The sequence below is a fragment of the Hemitrygon akajei genome, chromosome 7 (genome assembly GCF_048418815.1).
Source record: "Hemitrygon akajei chromosome 7, sHemAka1.3, whole genome shotgun sequence".
In the NCBI taxonomy this organism is placed as follows: Eukaryota; Metazoa; Chordata; class Chondrichthyes; order Myliobatiformes; family Dasyatidae; genus Hemitrygon; species Hemitrygon akajei.
This window is the reverse complement of record NC_133130.1, coordinates 132,086,561-132,107,789: the sequence shown is the minus strand read 5'-3', so window position 1 is coordinate 132,107,789 and position 21,229 is coordinate 132,086,561. Positions and strand designations below refer to the sequence as shown.

Here is a 21,229-nt window from a genome sequence, read left to right as displayed (position 1 = left end):
GAGAGGCGGCGTGGACGTCCTTCTTGGTAATGATTTAGCAGGTGGTGACGTGTATTCAGCAGTGAAATTAACAAGCCAGCCTGTGAGTGTTGAGGACCCGCCCCTAGATTCCAAGATCTATCCCGCATGTGCGATCACTCGCAGCATGTCAAGAAAGGCGGCTGAGAAAGGAGCCAGTTTAAATCAGTCCAGTATTGATTTGGCTGAGACGTTTTTACCGACCCTATACCAAGAGGGGTTAGGGGATGGTAAGACAGAGAATAGGGAGGTGAAAGAGAGTAAAGGAGAGGAGGTAGATCTACCCTTAGCAAGGAGGGAATTTATAGAGGCACAGAGTAAAGATGAGAAACAGATATGGCAGTTAGAAGGTCCGGGGTTGGACACGGATGATCTATCTGGCTTGACAGAGCAGTTTGCAGTTTGAAGAATTTAAATGTGTTCCTGATAATGATGTGAGGGCTGTCCTAGATGAAAAGGATGCCGCTACCTTGAGGGAGTCTGCTGGGTTGGCAGACGAAATTGTTTTAACCCGTAGGGTTGAGTTTACTCCAAAGGGGAGTTGCCCAGAGAGTAACTGGGAGGATCAGGGGAACTTAGAATTTGAAAAGGGGACTGGTATTGAAAGCCTGGAAGAGGTAGATGTCTCATTTGAGTGTGTTCAGGGTGTGGATGCACAGGGTACTGAACCTAGTATTGAAACTCAGGAAAAGTCTGAGGTATCTGTTTTAGTTGAAAAGGAATGCAGACCTTTTGGGTCAGATGGACTTGGTTCAGTGAAGAAAGGGTTAACCTTGGTAACAGTGGAAAGTGAAAATTTTCAGTTGTTTGTGTTAGAAGGTGTGTTAAAAGTTAATGATGAGATGAAAGCTGGTGATGTGAATATTATTGAAGGAGAAGGGAAAGGTATTGTTCCTAAACTGAATAAAGAAAATTTAAAGTCTGGATTGGTTTTAGAAGGATTGACAAAAGGGAAGGGACCGTTAACTGAACAATGGCTTGTTAACAAGGTGCCTGTGAATCAATTACAGTTTGTTTGGAAATTTAAAGATAAACAACTTGGTGATGTTGTTCAAGTATGTGATTTGGAGAGGCAGAACTTGAAATGTTGTTTTGACCCGAGGGATCATCTGCCGCTGTTAAACTGAAAACAAATGGAATGAAAGGTCCTGAAGATAAAATTAATGACTTGCTTAAAATTAATGAATTGTGTGGAAGTTCAGCAAATGGGCTTAGATTGGAAAACATTGGTGATAAGATAACTCCTGTGAAAGGAGTCTGTGAAGGCCTATTCCACACTGGTGAGCAAGCTAACTACGTGAGAGTTAAGTTGAAAAGGGACAAAGGTTGACAAAATGCCACAGGATCTGGTTTTGAGGGATTCTGACAAAGCATGTGAAAGATAAAAACACCATGGAAGGTTGAATGTTAAGTTTAAAAGTAAAATAGAGATTAGTATTTGCACAAACTTTTATAATGTACCACAATATAATCACACATGTATTGGTTCACACTTTGTAATAGGCACCTAAGCTACGACCACAACCCTTTGGTACTTTTGACTTAATATGAAAAATACAAATAGGAGGTTACTAAGTTGGAGTCTGTTGTTACAGGAATTTGATATTAAGATACAACATATTAAAGGGAGTGACAATGTAATTGCTGATTGTTTATCTAGATGTTAATTTGAACGTGTATCTGTATTATTTTAGTAGTTAAGACAACTACTGTATTTGTTAAACTCTGTAATTCAGTCATGTGCTTTATTAGTTAATTTTCCCCCTGGTGAAAATTCCCAGAAGGATGGGGGTGTTATGAGAGATGAACAGACCTGATGGACAATGGGGTACAGAGTTAATCATTCCCTTCCTGAGAAACACGAACTATTACTGTTGCTATGCTGACCATGAGAAAGAGAGACAGAAAAACAAGCAAGCACATCGGCGACAGATAAGAGAGAGGGGGAAATTGCTGATTAACCATATTGTGACTCCTTTTTGAATTATTTACTGTTTCGCTGCAAGGACGATAGTTTGCTCATAAACATTCCTCAGTGGACTGAAGGAGTGGCCTTATTTGATGGACACAGTCATTCAGGAGTGATGGATAGCTGAGTCCCCGTTGGTAGGGATAAAAGACAGGTCTGGAGAGACACCCTCCAGACACGCCAGTGGATACTGATCGAGTGTTGGAACCCACAAGAAAGGTGGGGGCTTCGAAGACTGAACCAGGAGGTCGGTCAGTAAGGCTATCAGTGTAAAAGCAGGGCCGGTGGGGACTTGTGTGTGTGTCCACTCATGCCAGAGTGACGAGTCCACCACAGAAGAACGGTCTAGCAGAAGGATGGAGAGGTCATAACTGAATGACCACCATGAAACGACGGATTAAGAAAGCAAAGGAAGGTTTGGCTGCTGTAGCTGTTACAGCTCGTTCGCTCTCTCTCTCTCTCTCTCTCTCTCTCTCTCTCTCTCTCGCTCTCTCTCTCTCTCTCTCTCCAACGATTACAATACAACAACTATAACTACATCAGCACTCATGAACTGAACTGAACTTTATACTTTTCTATGACAATTCATTTACTCCTAGACATCGATAGAGCTTGTTTATTATTGATTATTATTATTCCTACACTTTTAGGTTTATTACTGCTAACTGGTTTTATATGTATATTTGCATGATTGATATGGTTTTGCTTATTTTTATTAATAAACACCTTTAGTTTGGTACCACCAGACTCCAATGAATTCTTCTTTCTCTGCTGGTTAGACACCCAGTTACGGGGTACGTAACAGGAGGGTGAGCAGCCAGAGGTCGTGGTACGTATTGGTACCAATGACATGGGTAGAGAAAGGGAGGAGGTCCTGTAAACAGAATACAGGGAGTTAGGAAGGAAGCTGAGAAGCAGGACCTCAAGGGTTGTAATCTTGAGATTGTTGCCTGTGCCACACGACAGTGAGGATAGGTATAGAATAAGGTGGCAGATAAATGTGTGGGTGAAGAATTGGAGCAGAGTACATGGATTCAGATTTCTGGATAATTGGGACTTCCTGCGGCATGTGTGGCCTGTATAAAAGGGACAGGTTGCACTTGAATCGGAGGAGGACCAATATTCTTGTGGGCAGGTTCACTAGAGCTGTTGGGAGGGGTTTAAACTAATATGGTGGGGCATGGGAACCAGTGTGATAGAGCTGAGGATGAGCCAGTGGGTTTACAAGCTGATGATGGATGTAACATGAATGTAAGGAAGGACAAGCCAATGATTGGGTACAAATGCAGACAGAGCAAAGAGTTAAATTGTACAACAGAGGCAAAATTCAAAAGGATGAAGAATGCAGGACTGAAGGTGCTGTATTGAAATCTGCTTTGCATTCAGAATGATGTGGCTAAACTCGTGGTGCAATTAGAGATTGGTCAGTATGAAGTTGTGGGCATCACTGAGTCGTGGCTGAAAGAAGGTCATTGTTCGGAGTTTAATATCAAACGATGTACTTTGTATGGAAAGGACAGGCAGAAGGCATAGGCAGTGGTGTGGCTCTGCTGGTAAGAGATGGAATTACATCTCTAGAAAGAGGTGACATCGGGTCTGAGAATGTGGGGTCAACAAACCTCAAGGGTGAAAAAAAACCATTGTGGGAATCATACGTAGGCCTCCAAATAGTAGCCAAGATGTGGAGTTGAGATTGTACAGGCAGCTGAAAAAGGAATGTAATAAGGGTAATGTCACATTTGTAAATGAGGGCAAACTAGCCAATAATATAAAGCAGGAACAATAGTGTGGACTATTATTTAAATGGGGAGAAGATTCAAACATCAGAGGTACAGAGGTACCTAGACTCCCAGAAGGTTAATTTACAGACTGCCACAGAGCAGTGAATCCATGGAATGCTCTGCCACAGGTGGTGGAGGACAAGCCCGTGGGTATGTTTAAAGCAAAAGCTGATAGATTCCTGATCAGTCAGGGCATCAGAGGATATGGCAAGGAAGCTGGTGTATGGAATTGAGATAATGCAGGATCATCCATGATGGAATGACAGAGCAGACTCGATCGGCTGACTGTCCTAATTCTGCTCCCATCTCTTATGGTCTAAGGCACGGAAAAGGTACAATACTGTACATGCAGCAACGGTGAGATGGAAGACTGAGGAGAGTCACAGTTCTGCAGATACAGGAATGGTGAGGGACAAAGCACAGGGCAGCACAATGTCATAGATACTGGAAGGACGTGATTTTAAGGAGAGAAGATCTACATATGCTGGAATACTGAGGTACAAGGCAGAGCAGAACCACAATGCTGCAGATGCTGCAACGGTGAGATAAAGAACCATGGACTATGACAATACAGTAGCTGTGTCAGCCGAAATAGCTCAGTTGGGAGAGCGTTAGACTGAAGATCTAAAGGTCCCTGGTTCAATCCCGGGTTTCGGCACTGGGACTTAATTATTGGGCCCCATGATCACGTAGCAGTTGGTGTGACACTGTTACAGTTTGTAGTAACGGTCAGAGTTTGGAATTAAATTCTGGCATCCTGTGTAAGTAAGTTTGTACGTCCTTCCGATGTACACAGTCCCATTGTCCAAAGCCAGACTAGTTAGTAGGTTAATTGTACTTTTTAAATCGTACCACAATTAAATTGGTGAAGTCCTGGGTGGAACAGCTGGGTAGGCCGGTTGGGCCGGATGGGCCTGTTCTGTGCTCTACCTCTCATAAAATAAAATAAAATGAATAATATTCTGTACTGGTGAGGGACGAGGTGAAGAGCTTTAAAAATCAAAAGGTTTTCTTACTGTTAGTCATTGATTGGAGTACTGTACAGACACAGTAGATGTGTTCCCATTCAAGTTTGGCAAAAAGCTTAAAAAACCCAGTCTGTGTAAAGGAGGGGTATCGTCTAGTGGAGCGGTCTTCATCAGAGTGGTCTGAGTCAGAGTGGTAAGGCTTTGGCTCAATAGGGCTTCGGCAAGAACAGGTGGGAGCAAGGTAAGTAGTAAGTTCACTCTGTACTTCTTGTTTCTTTTTTTTCATATTTAACTATTGAGAGAATAGGGGCATGTCTACAGGGCCAGCGTTCTGTTCTGGGTGTCAGATGTGGGGTTTCCGCGAGACTCCCAGACTCCCCGATGGCCACATCTGCACCTGGTGCATCGAGATGCAGCTGTTTAGAAACTGTGTAAGGGAACTGGAGCTGCATCTCGATGACCTTCGGCTTGTTAGGGAAAGTGAGGCAGTGAGAGACAGGAGCTACAGGGAGGTAGTCACCCCAAGGCTACAGGAGACAGATAGATGGGGAGAGGGAAGGGGAAATGCCAGATAGTGGAGGGCACCCCTGCGGCCATCCCCTTCAACAATAAATACTCCATTTTGAGCATTGGTATTGGGGTGAACCTACCTGGGGGGAAGCAACAGCTGCTGTGCCTCTGGCACTGAGTCTGGCCCTGCTTAGTAGGGGAGGGAACTCTATAGTTAGGGGGTCACATAGGCGATTCTGTGGACGCAACAAAGACACAGAGATGGTAGTCTGCTTCCCAGGTGCCAGGGTTCGTGATGATTCTGAGCCCGTCCACAATATCCTGAAAAGGGAGGGAGAACCACAATCTGACAGATACATCAGCCGAAATAGCTCAGCTGGGAGAGCGTTAGACTGAAGATCTAAAGGTCCCTGGTTCAATCACGGGTTTCGGCACTGGGACTTGTTTATTGGGCCCCATGGTCCCATAGCAGTTGTTGTGACACTATTGCAGCTCGGGGCTTCAGAGTTTGGAGTTCACTTGTGGCATCCTGTATACATAAGTTTATACGTCCTTCACTTGCACAGAGCCCCTCCAAAGATAGTATGGTTAGAAGGTTAATTGTGTTTTTAAACCAGACCAAGAGAAATACAATACTGCAGATGATCGAACACTGAGGTACAAAGCACATGAGAAATACAATACTGTAGATGATCGAACACTGAGGTACAAAGCACATGAGAAATACAATACTGCAGATGATAGAACTGTGAGGTACAAAGCACATGAGAAATACAATACTGCAGATGATCGAACACTGAGGTACAAAGCACATGAGAAATACAATACTGCAGATGATGGAACTGTGAGGTAGAAAGCACAAGAGAAATACAATACTGCAGATGATCGAACACTGAGGTACAAAGCACAAGAGAAATACAATACTGTAGATGCTGTAACAGTGAGATAAAGAACCGTGGAGAATAACAATACTGTAGATGTGTCAGCCGAAATAGCTCAGCTGGGAGAGCGTTAGACTGAAGATCTAAAGGTCCCTGGTTCAATCCCGGGTTTCGGCACTGGGACTTGTTTATTGGGCCCCATGGTCCCATAGCAGTTGTTGTGACACTATTGCAGCTCGGGGCTTCAGAGTTTGGAGTTCACTTGTGGCATCCTGTATACATAAGTTTATACGTCCTTCACTTGTACAGAGCCCCTCCAAAGATAGTATGGTTAGAAGGTTAATTGTATTTTTAAACCAGACCATAATTAGGTTAGGGTTAAATCCGTGGATTTCTGGGTGGCCAGACTGGCATGTTCTGTGCTCTATCCCTCAACTAAATAAAATCACTAATACTCTGTAGTGGTGAGAGATGAGGCAAAGAGCTTTAAAAATCAGGAGGTTTTTCTCAGTGGAAGTTGTTGATTGTAGTAGTGTGCAGATGTGGTCAAAGCGTCCTTGTGCAAGTCCAGAAAAAAGCTTTAAAAACCCAGTCTGCATAAAAGAGGGGTCCCATTTAGTGGAGCGGTCATCATCAGAGTGTTCTGAGTCAGAGTGGTAAGGCTTTGGCAAGAACAGGTGGGAGCAAGGTAAGTAGGTAAGTTCATTTCTTACTTCTTGTTTTTTGTTTATTTAATTGTTGAGAGATTAGGGGGCAAGTCTACAGACTCGGAGTTCTGTTCTGGGTGTCAGATGTGGGATTTCCGTGAGACTCCCAGGATCCCCTATGGCCACAGCTGCACCTGGTGCATCGAGATGCAGTTCCTTAGAGACCGTGTTAGGGAACTGGAGCTGCAGCACATTGACCTTTGGGTAATTAGGGAATTTGAGGAAGTGATAGGAACTACAGGGAGGAAGTCACCCCAAGGCTACAGGAGGCTGATAAGTGGGTGACTGTCAGGAGACAGAAGGGAGAACTTCAGATAGTGGAGAGCACCCCTGTGGCCAGCCCCTTCAAAGATAAATACTCCATTTTGAGCGCTGCAAAGGGTGGGGGGAGGATGGAAAGCTCCCTAGGGGAAGCAACAGCGGATGTGACCCTGGAACTGAGTCTGGCCCCGTGTCTCAGGAGGGTAGGGAACTGACAAGGATGGCAGCTGTAATAAAACTAATATGGTGGGGAATGGGAGCCAGTGTGATGGAGCTGAGGATAAGCCAGCAAGTAGATGATGGGTATAACATGAATGTAAGGAAGCACAAAACTGTGACTGGGTACTAATGCAGACAGAGCAAAGAGTTAAATTGTACCACAGAGGCAAAATTCACAAGGGTGTAAAATGCAGGACTGAAGGTACTGTATTAAAATGTGCTCTTTATTATACTTGTGGCACAGTTGTCCGGTGTGAAGTTGTGGGCATCATTGAGTTGTTGTTGAAGAAAGGTCAAAGTTGGGAGCTGAACATCAAAGGATATTCTTTGTATTGAAAGGACAGACAGGAAGGCAAGGACGGTGATGTGACTCTGCTGGTTAGAGATGGAATTACATCTTTAGAAAGAGGTGACTTAGGGTCAGAGAATGTTGAATCTTACAGGTGGGGTCAACAAACTGCAAGGCTAAAAAAAAACATTATGGGAATCATATACTGTACAGGCCTCCAAATAGTAGCCAAGGTGTGGAGTTGAGATTGTACAGGGAGCTGAAAAAGGAATGTAATAAGGATAATGTCACAACTGTAAATGAGGGCAAACTAGCCAATAATATAAAGCAGGAACAATAGTGCAGACCATATCTAAATCGGGAGAATGTTCAAACATCAGAGGTACTTAGGAGTCCTCGTGCAAGATTCCCAGAAGATTAATTTTCAGATTGCCACAGAGTAGTGAATCTGTGGAATGCTCTGCCACGGATGGTGCAGGACAAGCAAGTGGGTATGTTTAAACCAGAATTTGATAAATTCCTGATTGGTCAGGGTATCAAAGGATATGGCAAAGAGGCAGGCGTATGGAGTTGAAGGGGAATGCAGGATCAGCCATGGTGGAATGACAGAGCAGACTCAATGGGCTGAATGGCCTAATTCTGCTCCAATCTCTTATGGTCTAAGGCACAGGAAAGGTACAATACTGCAGATGCAGCAATGGTGAGATGGAAGACTGAGGAGAGTCACAGTTCTGCAGATACAGGTATGGTGAGGGACAAAGCACAGGGCAGCACAATGTCATAGATACTGGAAGGACGTGATTTTAAGGAGAGAAGATCTACATATGCTGGAATACTGAGGTACAAGGCAGAGCAGAACCACAATGCTGCAGATACAGCAACGGTGAGGAACCAGGCAGAGGAGGAGCAAAATACTGCAGATGCTGGAACGGTGAGGTACAAAGCACAAGAGAAATACAATACTGCAGATGATGGAACGGTGAGGTACAAAGCACAAGAGAAATACAATACTGCTGATGCTGCAGCGGTGAGATAAAGAACCATGCAGAATAACAATACAGTAGCTGTGTCAGCCGGAATAGCTCAGTTGGGAGAGCGTTAGACTGAAGATCTAAAGGTCCCTGGTTCAATCCCGGGTTTCGGCACTGGGACTTAATTATTGGGCCCCATGATCACGTAGCAGTTGGTGTGACACTGTTACAGTTTGTAGTAACTGTCAGAGTTTGGAATTAAATTCTGGCATCCTGTGTAAGTAAGTTTGTACGTCCTTCCGATGTACACAGTCCCATTGTCCAAAGCCAGACTAGTTAGTAGGTTAATTGTACTTTTTAAATCGTACCACAATTAAATTGGTGAAGTCCTGGGTGGAACAGCTGGGTGGGCAGGATGAGCCTGTTCTGTGCTCTACCTCTCATAAAATAAAATAAAATGAATAATATTCTGTACTGGTGAGGGACGAGGTGAAGAGCTTTAAAAATCAAAAGGTTTTCTTACTGTTAGTCATTGATTGGAGTACTGTACAGACACAGTAGATGTGTTCCCATTCAAGTTTGGCAAAAAGCTTAAAAAACCCAGTCTGTGTAAAGGAGGGGTATCGTCTAGTGGAGCGGTCATCATCAGAGTGGTCTGAGTCAGAGTGATAAGGCTTTGGCTCAATAGGGCTTCGGCAAGAACAGGTGGGAGCAAGGTAAGTAGTAAGTTCACTCTGTACTTCTTGTTTCTTTTTTTTCATATTTAACTATTGAGAGAATAGGGGCATGTCTACAGGGCCAGCGTTCTGTTCTGGGTGTCAGATGTGGGGTTTCCGCGAGACTCCCAGACTCCCCGATGGCCACATCTGCACCTGGTGCATCGAGATGCAGCTGTTTAGAAACTGTGTAAGGGAACTGGAGCTGCATCTCGATGACCTTCGGCTTGTTAGGGAAAGTGAGGCAGTGAGAGACAGGAGCTACAGGGAGGTAGTCACCCCAAGGCTACAGGAGACAGATAGATGGGGAGAGGGAAGGGGAAATGCCAGATAGTGGAGGGCACCCCTGCGGCCATCCCCATCAACAATAAATACTCCATTTTGAGCATTGGTATTGGGGTGAACCTACCTGGGGGGAAGCAACAGCTGCTGTGTCTCTGGCACTGAATCTGGCTCTGCTTAGTAGGGGAGGGAACTCTATAGTTAGGGGGTCACATAGGCGATTCTGTGGACGCAACAAAGACACAGAGATGGTAGTCTGCTTCCCAGGTGCCAGGGTTCGTGATGATTCTGAGCCCGTCCACAATATCCTGAAAAGGGAGGGAGAACCACAATCTGACAGATACATCTGCCGAAATAGCTCAGCTGGGAGAGCGTTAGACTGAAGATCTAAAGGTCCCTGGTTCAATCCCGGGTTTCGGCACTGGTACTTGTTTATTGGGCCCCATGGTCCCATAGCAGTTGTTGTGACACTATTGCAGCTCGGGGCTTCAGAGTTTGGAGTTCAATTGTGGCATCCTGTATACATAAGTTTATAAGTCCTTCACTTGTACAGAGCCCCTCCAAAGATAGTATGGTTAGAAGGTTAATTGTGTTTTTAAACCAGACCAAGAGAAATACAATACTGCAGATGATCGAACACTGAGGTACAAAGCACATGAGAAATACAATACTGCAGATGATGGAACTGTGAGGTACAAAGCACAAGAGAAATACAATACTGCAGATGATCGAACACTGAGGTAGAAAGCACATGAGAAATTCAATACTGCAGATGATCGAACACTGAGGTACAAAGTACATGAGAAATACAATACTGCAGATGATGGAACTGTGAGGTACAAAGCACAAGAGAAATACAATACTGCAGATGATCGAACACTGAGGTACAAAGCACAAGAGAAATGCAATACTGTAGATGCTGTAACAGTGAGATAAAGAACCGTGGAGAATAACAATACTGTAGATGTGTCAGCCGAAATAGCTCAGCTGGGAGAGCGTTAGACTGAAGATCTAAAGGTCCCTGGTTCAATCCCGGGTTTCGGCACTGGGACTTGTTTATTGGGCCCCATGGTCCCATAGCAGTTGTTGTGACACTATTGCAGCTCGGGGCTTCAGAGTTTGGAGTTCACTTGTGGCATCCTGTATACATAAGTTTATACGTCCTTCACTTATACAGAGCCCCTCCAAAGATAGTATGGTTAGAAGGTTAATTGTATTTTTAAACCAGACCATAATTAGGTTAGGGTTAAATCGGTGGATTTCTGGGTGGCCGGACTGGCATGTTCTGTGCTCTATCTCTCAACAAAATAAAATCACTAATACTCTGTAGTGGTGAGAGATGAGGCAAAGAGCTTTAAAAATCAGGAGGTTTTTCTCAGTGGAAGTTGTTGATTGTAGTAGTGTGCAGATGTGGTCAAAGCATTCTTGTGCAAGTCCAGAAAAAAGCTTTAAAAACCCAGTCTGCATAAAAGAGGGCTCCCGTTTAGTGGAGCGGTCATCATCAGAGTGTTCTGAGTCAGAGTGGTAAGGCTTTGGCTCAACAGGGTTTTGGCAAGAACAGGTGGGAGCAAGGTAAGTAGGTAAGTTCATTTCTTACTTCTTGTTTTTTGTTTATTTAATTGTTCAGAGATTAGGGGGCATGTCTACAGACTCGGAGTTCTGCTTTGGGTGTCAGATGTGGGGTTTCTGTGAGACTCCCAGGCTCCCCGATGGCCACAGCTGCACCTGGTGCATCGAGATGCAGTTCCTTAGAGACCGTGTTAGGGAACTGGAGCTGCAGCACATTGACCTTTGGGTAATTAGGGAATTTGAGGAAGTGATAGGAACTACAGGGAGGAAGTCACCCCAAGGCTACAGGAGGCTGATAAATGGGTGACTGTCAGGAGACGGAAGGGAGAACTTCAGATAGTGGAGAGCACCCCTGTGGCCAGCTCCTTCAAAGATAAATACTCCATTTTGAGCACTGCAAAGGGTGAGGGGAGGATGGAAAGCTCCCTAGGGGAAGCAACAGTGGATGTGACTCTGGAACTGAGTCTGGCCTCATGTCTCAGGAGGGTAGGGAACTGACAAAGATGGCAGCTGTAATAAAACTAATATGGTGGGGAATGGGAGCCAGTGTGATGGAGCTGAGGATAAGCCAGCAAGTAGATGATGGGTATAACATGAATGTAAGGAAGCACAAAACTGTGACTGGGTACTAATGCAGACAGAGCAAAGAGTTAAATTGTACCACAGAGGCAAAATTCACAAGGGTGTAAAATGCAGGACTGAAGGTACTGTATTAAAATGTGCTCTTTATTATACTTGTGGCACAGTTGTCCGGTGTGAAGTTGTGGGCATCACTGAGTTGTTGTTGTTGAAGAAAGGTCAAAGTTGGGAGCTGAACATCAAAAGATATACTTTGTATTGAAAGGACAGACAGGAAGGCAAGGGCAGTGATGTGACTCTGCTGGTTAGAGATGGAATTACATCTTTAGAAAGAGGTGACATAGGGTCAGAGAATGTTGAATCTTACAGGTGGGGTCAACAAACTGCAAGGGTAAAAAAAACATTATGGGAATCATATACTGTACAGGCCTCCAAATAGTAGCCAAGGTGTGGAGTTGAGCTTGTACAGGGAGCTGAAAAAGGAATGTAATAAGGGTAATGTCACAACTGTAAATGAGGGCAAACTAGCCAATAATATAAAGCAGGAACAATAGTGCAGACCATTATCTAAATGGGGAGAATGTTCAAACATCAGAGGTACTTAGGAGTCCTCGTGCAAGATTCCCAGAAGATTAATGTACAGATTGCCACAGAGTAGTGAATCTGTGGAATGCTCTGCCACAGATGGTGCAGGACAAGCAAGTGGGTATGTTTAAACCAGAATTTGATAATTTCCTGATTGGTCAGGGTATCAAAGGATATGGCAAGGAGGCAGGCGTATGGAGTTGAAGGGGAATGCAGGATCAGCCATGGTGGAATGACAGAGCAGACTCAATGGGCTGAATGGCCTAATTCTGCTCCAATCTCTTATGGCCTAAGGCACAGGAAAGGTACAATACTGCAGATGCACCAATGGTGAGATGGAAGACTGAGGAGAGTCACAGTTCTGCAGATACAGGAATGGTGAGGGACAAAGCACAGGGCAGCACAATGTCATAGATACTGGAAGGACGTGATTTTAAGGAGAGAAGATCTACATATGCTGGAATACTGAGGTACAAGGCAGAGCAGAACCACAATGCTGCAGATACAGCAACGGTGAGGAACCAGGCAGAGGAGGAGCAAAATACTGCAGATGCTGGAACGGTGAGGTACATAGCACAAGAGAAATACAATACTGCTGATGCTGCAATGGTGAGATAAAGAACCATGGAGAATAACAATACAGTAGCTGTGTCAGCTGAAATAGCTCAGTTGGGAGAGTGTTAGACTGAAGATCTAAAGGTCCCTGGTTCAATCCCGGGTTTTGGCACTGGGACTTTATTATTGGGCCCCATGATCACGTAGCAGTTGGTGTGACACTGTTACAGTTTGTAGTATCAGTCAGAGTTTGGAATTAAATTCTGGCATCCTGTGTAAGTAAGTTTGTACGTCCTTCCGATGTACACAGTCCCATTGTCCAAAGCCAGACTAGTTAGTACGTTAATTGTACTTTTTAAATCGTACCACAATTAAATTGGTGAAGTCCTGGGAGGAACAGCTGGGTGGGCCGGATGGGCCAGATGGGCCTGTTCTGTGCTCTACCTCTCATAAAATAAAATAAAATGAATAATATTCTGTACTGGTGAGGGACGAGGTGAAGAGCTTTAAAAATCAAAAGGTTTTCTTACTGTCAGTCATTGATTGGAGTACTGTACAGACACAGTAGATGTGTTCCCATTCAAGTTGGGCAAAAAGCTTAAAGAACCCAGTCTGTGTAAAGGAGTGGTATCGTTTAGTGGAGCGGTCTTCATCAGAGTGGTAAGGCTTTGGCTCAATAGGGCTTCGGCAAGAACAGGTGGGAGCAAGGTAAGTAGTAAGTTCACTCTGTACTTCTTGTTTCTTTTTTTTCATATTTAACTATTGAGAGAATAGGGGCATGTCTACAGGGCCAGCGTTCTGTTCTGGGTGTCAGATGTGGGGTTTCCGCGAGACTCCCAGACTCCCCGATGGCCACATCTGCACCTGGTGCATCGAGATGCAGCTGTTTAGAAACTGTGTAAGGGAACTGGAGCTGCATCTCGATGACCTTCGGCTTGTTAGGGAAAGTGAGGCAGTGAGAGACAGGAGCTACAGGGAGGTAGTCACCCCAAGGCTACAGGAGACAGATAGATGGGGAGAGGGAAGGGGAAATGCCAGATAGTGGAGGGCACCCCTGCGGCCATCCCCTTTAACAATAAATACTCCATTTTGAGCATTGGTATTGGGGTGAACCTACCTGGGGGGAAGCAACAGCTGCTGTGCCTCTGGCACTGAGTCTGGCCCTGCTTAGTAGGGGAGGGAACTCTATAGTTAGGGGGTCACATAGGCGATTCTGTGGACGCAACAAAGACACAGAGATGGTAGTCTGCTTCCCAGGTGCCAGGGTTCCTGATGATTCTGAGCCCGTCCACAATATCCTGAAAAGGGAGGGAGAACCACAATCTGACAGATACATCAGCCGAAATAGCTCAGCTGGGAGAGCGTTAGACTGAAGATCTAAAGGTCCCTGGTTCAATCCCGGGTTTCGGCACTGGGACTTGTTTATTGGGCCCCATGGTCCCATAGCAGTTGTTGTGACACTATTGCAGCTCGGGGCTTCAGAGTTTGGAGTTCACTTGTGGCATCCTGTATACATAAGTTTATACGTCCTTCACTTGTACAGAGCCCCTCCAAAGATAGTATGGTTAGAAGGTTAATTGTATTCTTAAACCAGACCATAATTAGGTTAGGGTTAAATCCGTGGATTTCTGGTTGGCCGGACTGGCATGTTCTGTGCTCTATCTCTCAACTAAATAAAATCACTAATACACTGTAGTGGTGAGGGATGAGGCAAAGAGCTTTAAAAATCAGGAGGTTTTTCTCAGTGGAAGTTGTTGATTGTAGTAGTGTGCAGATGTGGTCAAAGCGTCCTTGTGCAAGTCCAGAAAAAAGCTTTAAAAACCCAGTCTGCATAAAAGAGGGGTCCCGTTTAGTGGAGCGGTCATCATCAGAGTGTTCTGAGTCAGAGTGGTAAGGCTTTGGCTCAACAGGGTTTTGGCAAGAACAGGTGGGAGCAAGGTAAGTAGGTAAGTTCATTTCTTACTTCTTGTTTTTTGTTTATTTAATTGTTGAGAGATTAGGGGGCATGTCTACAGAATCGGAGTTCTGTTCTGGGTGTCAGATGTGGGATTTCCGTGAGACTCCCAGGCTCCCCAATGGCCACAGCTGCACCTGGTGCATCGAGATGCAGTTCCTTAGAGACCGTGTTAGGGAACTGGAGCTGCAGCACATTGACCTTTGGGTAATTAGGGAATTTGAGGAAGTGATAGGAACTACAGGGAGGAAGTCACCCCAAGGCTACAGGAGTCTGATAAATGGGTGACTGTCAGGAGACGGAAGGGAGAACTTCAGATAGTGGAGAGCACCCCTGTGGCCAGCTCCTTCAAAGATAAATACTCCATTTTGAGCACTGCAAAGGGTGAGGGGAGGATGGAAAGCACCCTAGGGGAAGCAACAGTGGATGTGACTCTGGAACTGAGTCTGGCCTCATGTCTCAGGAGGGTAGGGAACTGACAAAGTTGGCAGCTGTAATAAAACTAATATGGTGGGGAATGGGAGCCAGTGTGATGGAGCTGAGGATAAGCCAGCAAGTAGATGATGGGTATAACATGAATGTAAGGAAGCACAAAACTGTGACTGGGTACTAATGCAGACAGAGCAAAGAGTTAAATTGTACCACAGAGGCAAAATTCACAAGGGTGTAAAATGCAGGACTGAAGGTACTGTATTAAAATGTGCTCTTTATTATACTTGTGGCACAGTTGTCCGGTGTGAAGTTGTGGGCATCACTGAGTTGTTGTTGTTGAAGAAAGGTCAAAGTTGGGAGCTGAACATCAAAAGATATACTTTGTATTGAAAGGACAGACAGGAAGGCAAGGACGGTGATGTGACTCTGCTGGTTAGAGATGGAATTACATCTTTAGAAAGAGGTGACATAGGGTCAGAGAATGTTGAATCTTACAGGTGGGGTCAACAAACTGCAAGGGTAAAAAAAAACATTATGGGAATCATATACTGTACAGGCCTCCAAATAGTAGCCAAGGTGTGGAGTTGAGATTGTACAGAGAGCTGAAAAAGGAATGTAATAAGGGTAATGTCACAACTGTAAATGAGGGCAAACTAGCCAATAATATAAAGCAGGAACAATAGTGCAGACCATTATCTAAATGGGGAGAATGTTCAAACATCAGAGGTACTTAGGAGTCCTCGTGCAAGATTCCCAGAAGATTAATGTACAGATTGCCACAGAGTAGTGAATCTGTGGAATGCTCTGCCACGGATGGTGCAGGACAAGCAAGTGGGTATGTTTAAACCAGAATTTGATAATTTCCTGATTGGTCAGGGTATCAAAGGATATGGCAAGGAGGCAGGCATACGGAGTTGAAGGGGAATGCAGGATCAGCCATGATGGAATGACAGAGCAGACTCAATGGGCTGAAAGGCCTAATTCTGCTCCAATCTCTTATGGCCTAAGGCACAGGAAAGGTACAATACTGCAGATGCAGCAATGGTGAGATGGAAGACTGAGGAGAGTCACAGTTCTGCAGATACAGGAATGGTGAGGGACAAAGCACAGGGCAGCACAATGTCACAGATACTGGAAGGACGTGATTTTAAGGAGAGAAGATCTACATATGCTGGAATACTGAGGTACAAGGCAGAGCAGAACCACAATGCTGCAGATACAGCAACGGTGAGGAACCAGGCAGAGGAGGAGCAAAATACTGCAGATGCTGGAACGGTGAGGTACAAAGCACAAGAGAAATACAATACTGCTGATGCTGCAATGGTGAGATAAAGAACCATGGAGAATAACAATACAGTAGCTGTGTCAGCCGGAATAGCTCAGTTGGGAGAGTGTTAGACTGAAGATCTAAAGGTCCCTGGTTCAATCCCGGGTTTTGGCACTGGGACTTTATTATTGGGCCCCATGATCACGTAGCAGTTGGTGTGACACTGTTACAGTTTGTAGTATCAGTCAGAGTTTGGAATTAAATTCTGGCATCCTGTGTAAGTAAGTTTGTACGTCCTTCCGATGTACACAGTCCCATTGTCCAAAGCCAGACTAGTTAGTACGTTAATTGTACTTTTTAAATCGTACCACAATTAAATTGGTGAAGTCCTGGGAGGAACAGCTGGGTGGGCCGTATGGGCCAGATGGGCCTGTTCTGTGCTCTACCTCTCATAAAATAAAATAAAATGAATAATATTCTGTACTGGTGAGGGACGAGGTGAAGAGCTTTAAAAATCAAAAGGTTTTCTTACTGTCAGTCATTGATTGGAGTACTGTACAGACACAGTAGATGTGTTCCCATTCAAGTTGGGCAAAAAGCTTAAAGAACCCAGTCTGTGTAAAGGAGTGGTATCGTTTAGTGGAGCGGTCTTCATCAGAGTGGTAAGGCTTTGGCTCAATAGGGCTTCGGCAAGAACAGGTGGGAGCAAGGTAAGTAGTAAGTTCACTCTGTACTTCTTGTTTCTTTTTTTTCATATTTAACTATTGAGAGAATAGGGGCATGTCTACAGGGCCAGCGTTCTGTTCTGGGTGTCAGATGTGGGGTTTCCGCGAGACTCCCAGACTCCCCGATGGCCACATCTGCACCTGGTGCATCGAGATGCAGCTGTTTAGAAACTGTGTAAGGGAACTGGAGCTGCATCTCGATGACCTTCGGCTTGTTAGGGAAAGTGAGGCAGTGAGAGACAGGAGCTACAGGGAGGTAGTCACCCCAAGGCTACAGGAGACAGATAGATGGGGAGAGGGAAGGGGAAATGCCAGATAGTGGAGGGCACCCCTGCGGCCATCCCCATCAACAATAAATACTCCATTTTGAGCATTGGTATTGGGGTGAACCTACCTGGGGGGAAGCAACAGCTGCTGTGTCTCTGGCACTGAATCTGGCTCTGCTTAGTAGGGGAGGGAACTCTATAGTTAGGGGGTCACATAGGCGATTCTGTGGACGCAACAAAGACACAGAGATGGTAGTCTGCTTCCCAGGTGCCAGGGTTCGTGATGATTCTGAGCCCGTCCACAATATCCTGAAAAGGGAGGGAGAACCACAATCTGACAGATACATCTGCCGAAATAGCTCAGCTGGGAGAGCGTTAGACTGAAGATCTAAAGGTCCCTGGTTCAATCCCGGGTTTCGGCACTGGTACTTGTTTATTGGGCCCCATGGTCCCATAGCAGTTGTTGTGACACTATTGCAGCTCGGGGCTTCAGAGTTTGGAGTTCAATTGTGGCATCCTGTATACATAAGTTTATAAGTCCTTCACTTGTACAGAGCCCCTCCAAAGATAGTATGGTTAGAAGGTTAATTGTGTTTTTAAACCAGACCAAGAGAAATACAATACTGCAGATGATCGAACACTGAGGTACAAAGCACATGAGAAATACAATACTGCAGATGATGGAACTGTGAGGTACAAAGCACAAGAGAAATACAATACTGCAGATGATCGAACACTGAGGTAGAAAGCACATGAGAAATTCAATACTGCAGATGATCGAACACTGAGGTACAAAGTACATGAGAAATACAATACTGCAGATGATGGAACTGTGAGGTACAAAGCACAAGAGAAATACAATACTGCAGATGATCGAACACTGAGGTACAAAGCACAAGAGAAATGCAATACTGTAGATGCTGTAACAGTGAGATAAAGAACCGTGGAGAATAACAATACTGTAGATGTGTCAGCCGAAATAGCTCAGCTGGGAGAGCGTTAGACTGAAGATCTAAAGGTCCCTGGTTCAATCCCGGGTTTCGGCACTGGGACTTGTTTATTGGGCCCCATGGTCCCATAGCAGTTGTTGTGACACTATTGCAGCTCGGGGCTTCAGAGTTTGGAGTTCACTTGTGGCATCCTGTATACATAAGTTTATACGTCCTTCACTTGTACAGAGCCCCTCCAAAGATAGTATGGTTAGAAGGTTAATTGTATTCTTAAACCAGACCATAATTAGGTTAGGGTTAAATCCGTGGATTTCTGGTTGGCCGGACTGGCATGTTCTGTGCTCTATCTCTCAACTAAATAAAATCACTAATACACTGTAGTGGTGAGGGATGAGGCAAAGAGCTTTAAAAATCAGGAGGTTTTTCTCAGTGGAAGTTGTTGATTGTAGTAGTGTGCAGATGTGGTCAAAGCGTCCTTGTGCAAGTCCAGAAAAAAGCTTTAAAAACCCAGTCTGCATAAAAGAGGGGTCCCGTTTAGTGGAGCGGTCATCATCAGAGTGTTCTGAGTCAGAGTGGTAAGGCTTTGGCTCAACAGGGTTTTGGCAAGAACAGGTGGGAGCAAGGTAAGTAGGTAAGTTCATTTCTTACTTCTTGTTTTTTGTTTATTTAATTGTTGAGAGATTAGGGGGCATGTCTACAGAATCGGAGTTCTGTTCTGGGTGTCAGATGTGGGATTTCCGTGAGACTCCCAGGCTCCCCAATGGCCACAGCTGCACCTGGTGCATCGAGATGCAGTTCCTTAGAGACCGTGTTAGGGAACTGGAGCTGCAGCACATTGACCTTTGGGTAATTAGGGAATTTGAGGAAGTGATAGGAACTACAGGGAGGAAGTCACCCCAAGGCTACAGGAGTCTGATAAATGGGTGACTGTCAGGAGACGGAAGGGAGAACTTCAGATAGTGGAGAGCACCCCTGTGGCCAGCTCCTTCAAAGATAAATACTCCATTTTGAGCACTGCAAAGGGTGAGGGGAGGATGGAAAGCACCCTAGGGGAAGCAACAGTGGATGTGACTCTGGAACTGAGTCTGGCCTCATGTCTCAGGAGGGTAGGGAACTGACAAAGTTGGCAGCTGTAATAAAACTAATATGGTGGGGAATGGGAGCCAGTGTGATGGAGCTGAGGATAAGCCAGCAAGTAGATGATGGGTATAACATGAATGTAAGGAAGCACAAAACTGTGACTGGGTACTAATGCAGACAGAGCAAAGAGTTAAATTGTACCACAGAGGCAAAATTCACAAGGGTGTAAAATGCAGGACTGAAGGTACTGTATTAAAATGTGCTCTTTATTATACTTGTGGCACAGTTGTCCGGTGTGAAGTTGTGGGCATCACTGAGTTGTTGTTGTTGAAGAAAGGTCAAAGTTGGGAGCTGAACATCAAAAGATATACTTTGTATTGAAAGGACAGACAGGAAGGCAAGGACGGTGATGTGACTCTGCTGGTTAGAGATGGAATTACATCTTTAGAAAGAGGTGACATAGGGTCAGAGAATGTTGAATCTTACAGGTGGGGTCAACAAACTGCAAGGGTAAAAAAAAACATTATGGGAATCATATACTGTACAGGCCTCCAAATAGTAGCCAAGGTGTGGAGTTGAGATTGTACAGAGAGCTGAAAAAGGAATGTAATAAGGGTAATGTCACAACTGTAAATGAGGGCAAACTAGCCAATAATATAAAGCAGGAACAATAGTGCAGACCATTATCTAAATGGGGAGAATGTTCAAACATCAGAGGTACTTAGGAGTCCTCGTGCAAGATTCCCAGAAGATTAATGTACAGATTGCCACAGAGTAGTGAATCTGTGGAATGCTCTGCCACGGATGGTGCAGGACAAGCAAGTGGGTATGTTTAAACCAGAATTTGATAATTTCCTGATTGGTCAGGGTATCAAAGGATATGGCAAGGAGGCAGGCATACGGAGTTGAAGGGGAATGCAGGATCAGCCATGATGGAATGACAGAGCAGACTCAATGGGCTGAAAGGCCTAATTCTGCTCCAATCTCTTATGGCCTAAGGCACAGGAAAGGTACAATACTGCAGATGCAGCAATGGTGAGATGGAAGACTGAGGAGAGTCACAGTTCTGCAGATACAGGAATGGTGAGGGACAAAGCACAGGGCAGCACAATGTCACAGATACTGGAAGGACGTGATTTTAAGGAGAGAAGATCTACATATGCTGGAATACTGAGGTACAAGGCAGAGCAGAACCACAATGCTGCAGATACAGCAACGGTGAGGAACCAGGCAGAGGAGGAGCAAAATACTGCAGATGCTGGAACGGTGAGGTACAAAGCACAAGAGAAATACAATACTGCTGATGCTGCAATGGTGAGATAAAGAACCATGGAGAATAACAATACAGTAGCTGTGTCAGCCGGAATAGCTCAGTTGGGAGAGTGTTAGACTGAAGATCTAAAGGTCCCTGGTTCAATCCCGGGTTTTGGCACTGGGACTTTATTATTGGGCCCCATGATCACGTAGCAGTTGGTGTGACACTGTTACAGTTTGTAGTATCAGTCAGAGTTTGGAATTAAATTCTGGCATCCTGTGTAAGTAAGTTTGTACGTCCTTCCGATGTACACAGTCCCATTGTCCAAAGCCAGACTAGTTAGTACGTTAATTGTACTTTTTAAATCGTACCACAATTAAATTGGTGAAGTCCTGGGAGGAACAGCTGGGTGGGCCGTATGGGCCAGATGGGCCTGTTCT

At 44.9% G+C, this 21,229-nt stretch overlaps 12 non-coding genes across 12 annotated transcripts; all 12 read left to right on the top strand.

Annotated features, from left to right (window-relative positions):
- The first annotated feature begins 4,353 nt into the window (after positions 1 to 4,353).
- Positions 4,354 to 4,426, top strand: trnaf-gaa (transfer RNA phenylalanine (anticodon GAA)). The gene has a single exon. It is a non-coding gene; the product is annotated as a tRNA-Phe (tRNA).
- A 1,181-nt stretch (positions 4,427 to 5,607) lies between these two features.
- trnaf-gaa (transfer RNA phenylalanine (anticodon GAA)) lies at positions 5,608 to 5,680 on the top strand. Its single transcript has one exon. It is a non-coding gene; the product is annotated as a tRNA-Phe (tRNA).
- Positions 5,681 to 6,231: 551 nt separating this feature from the next.
- trnaf-gaa (transfer RNA phenylalanine (anticodon GAA)) lies at positions 6,232 to 6,304 on the top strand. Its single transcript has one exon. It is a non-coding gene; the product is annotated as a tRNA-Phe (tRNA).
- Positions 6,305 to 8,675: 2,371 nt separating this feature from the next.
- trnaf-gaa (transfer RNA phenylalanine (anticodon GAA)) lies at positions 8,676 to 8,748 on the top strand. Its single transcript has one exon. It is a non-coding gene; the product is annotated as a tRNA-Phe (tRNA).
- A 1,172-nt stretch (positions 8,749 to 9,920) lies between these two features.
- On the top strand, positions 9,921 to 9,993 carry trnaf-gaa (transfer RNA phenylalanine (anticodon GAA)). Its single transcript has one exon. It is a non-coding gene; the product is annotated as a tRNA-Phe (tRNA).
- Positions 9,994 to 10,544: 551 nt separating this feature from the next.
- trnaf-gaa (transfer RNA phenylalanine (anticodon GAA)) lies at positions 10,545 to 10,617 on the top strand. The gene has a single exon. It is a non-coding gene; the product is annotated as a tRNA-Phe (tRNA).
- Positions 10,618 to 12,959: 2,342 nt separating this feature from the next.
- Positions 12,960 to 13,032, top strand: trnaf-gaa (transfer RNA phenylalanine (anticodon GAA)). The gene has a single exon. It is a non-coding gene; the product is annotated as a tRNA-Phe (tRNA).
- A 1,166-nt stretch (positions 13,033 to 14,198) lies between these two features.
- trnaf-gaa (transfer RNA phenylalanine (anticodon GAA)) lies at positions 14,199 to 14,271 on the top strand. Its single transcript has one exon. It is a non-coding gene; the product is annotated as a tRNA-Phe (tRNA).
- Positions 14,272 to 16,614: 2,343 nt separating this feature from the next.
- On the top strand, positions 16,615 to 16,687 carry trnaf-gaa (transfer RNA phenylalanine (anticodon GAA)). The gene has a single exon. It is a non-coding gene; the product is annotated as a tRNA-Phe (tRNA).
- Positions 16,688 to 17,853: 1,166 nt separating this feature from the next.
- trnaf-gaa (transfer RNA phenylalanine (anticodon GAA)) lies at positions 17,854 to 17,926 on the top strand. Its single transcript has one exon. It is a non-coding gene; the product is annotated as a tRNA-Phe (tRNA).
- A 551-nt stretch (positions 17,927 to 18,477) lies between these two features.
- trnaf-gaa (transfer RNA phenylalanine (anticodon GAA)) lies at positions 18,478 to 18,550 on the top strand. The gene has a single exon. It is a non-coding gene; the product is annotated as a tRNA-Phe (tRNA).
- A 2,343-nt stretch (positions 18,551 to 20,893) lies between these two features.
- On the top strand, positions 20,894 to 20,966 carry trnaf-gaa (transfer RNA phenylalanine (anticodon GAA)). Its single transcript has one exon. It is a non-coding gene; the product is annotated as a tRNA-Phe (tRNA).
- Positions 20,967 to 21,229: the final 263 nt, after the last annotated feature.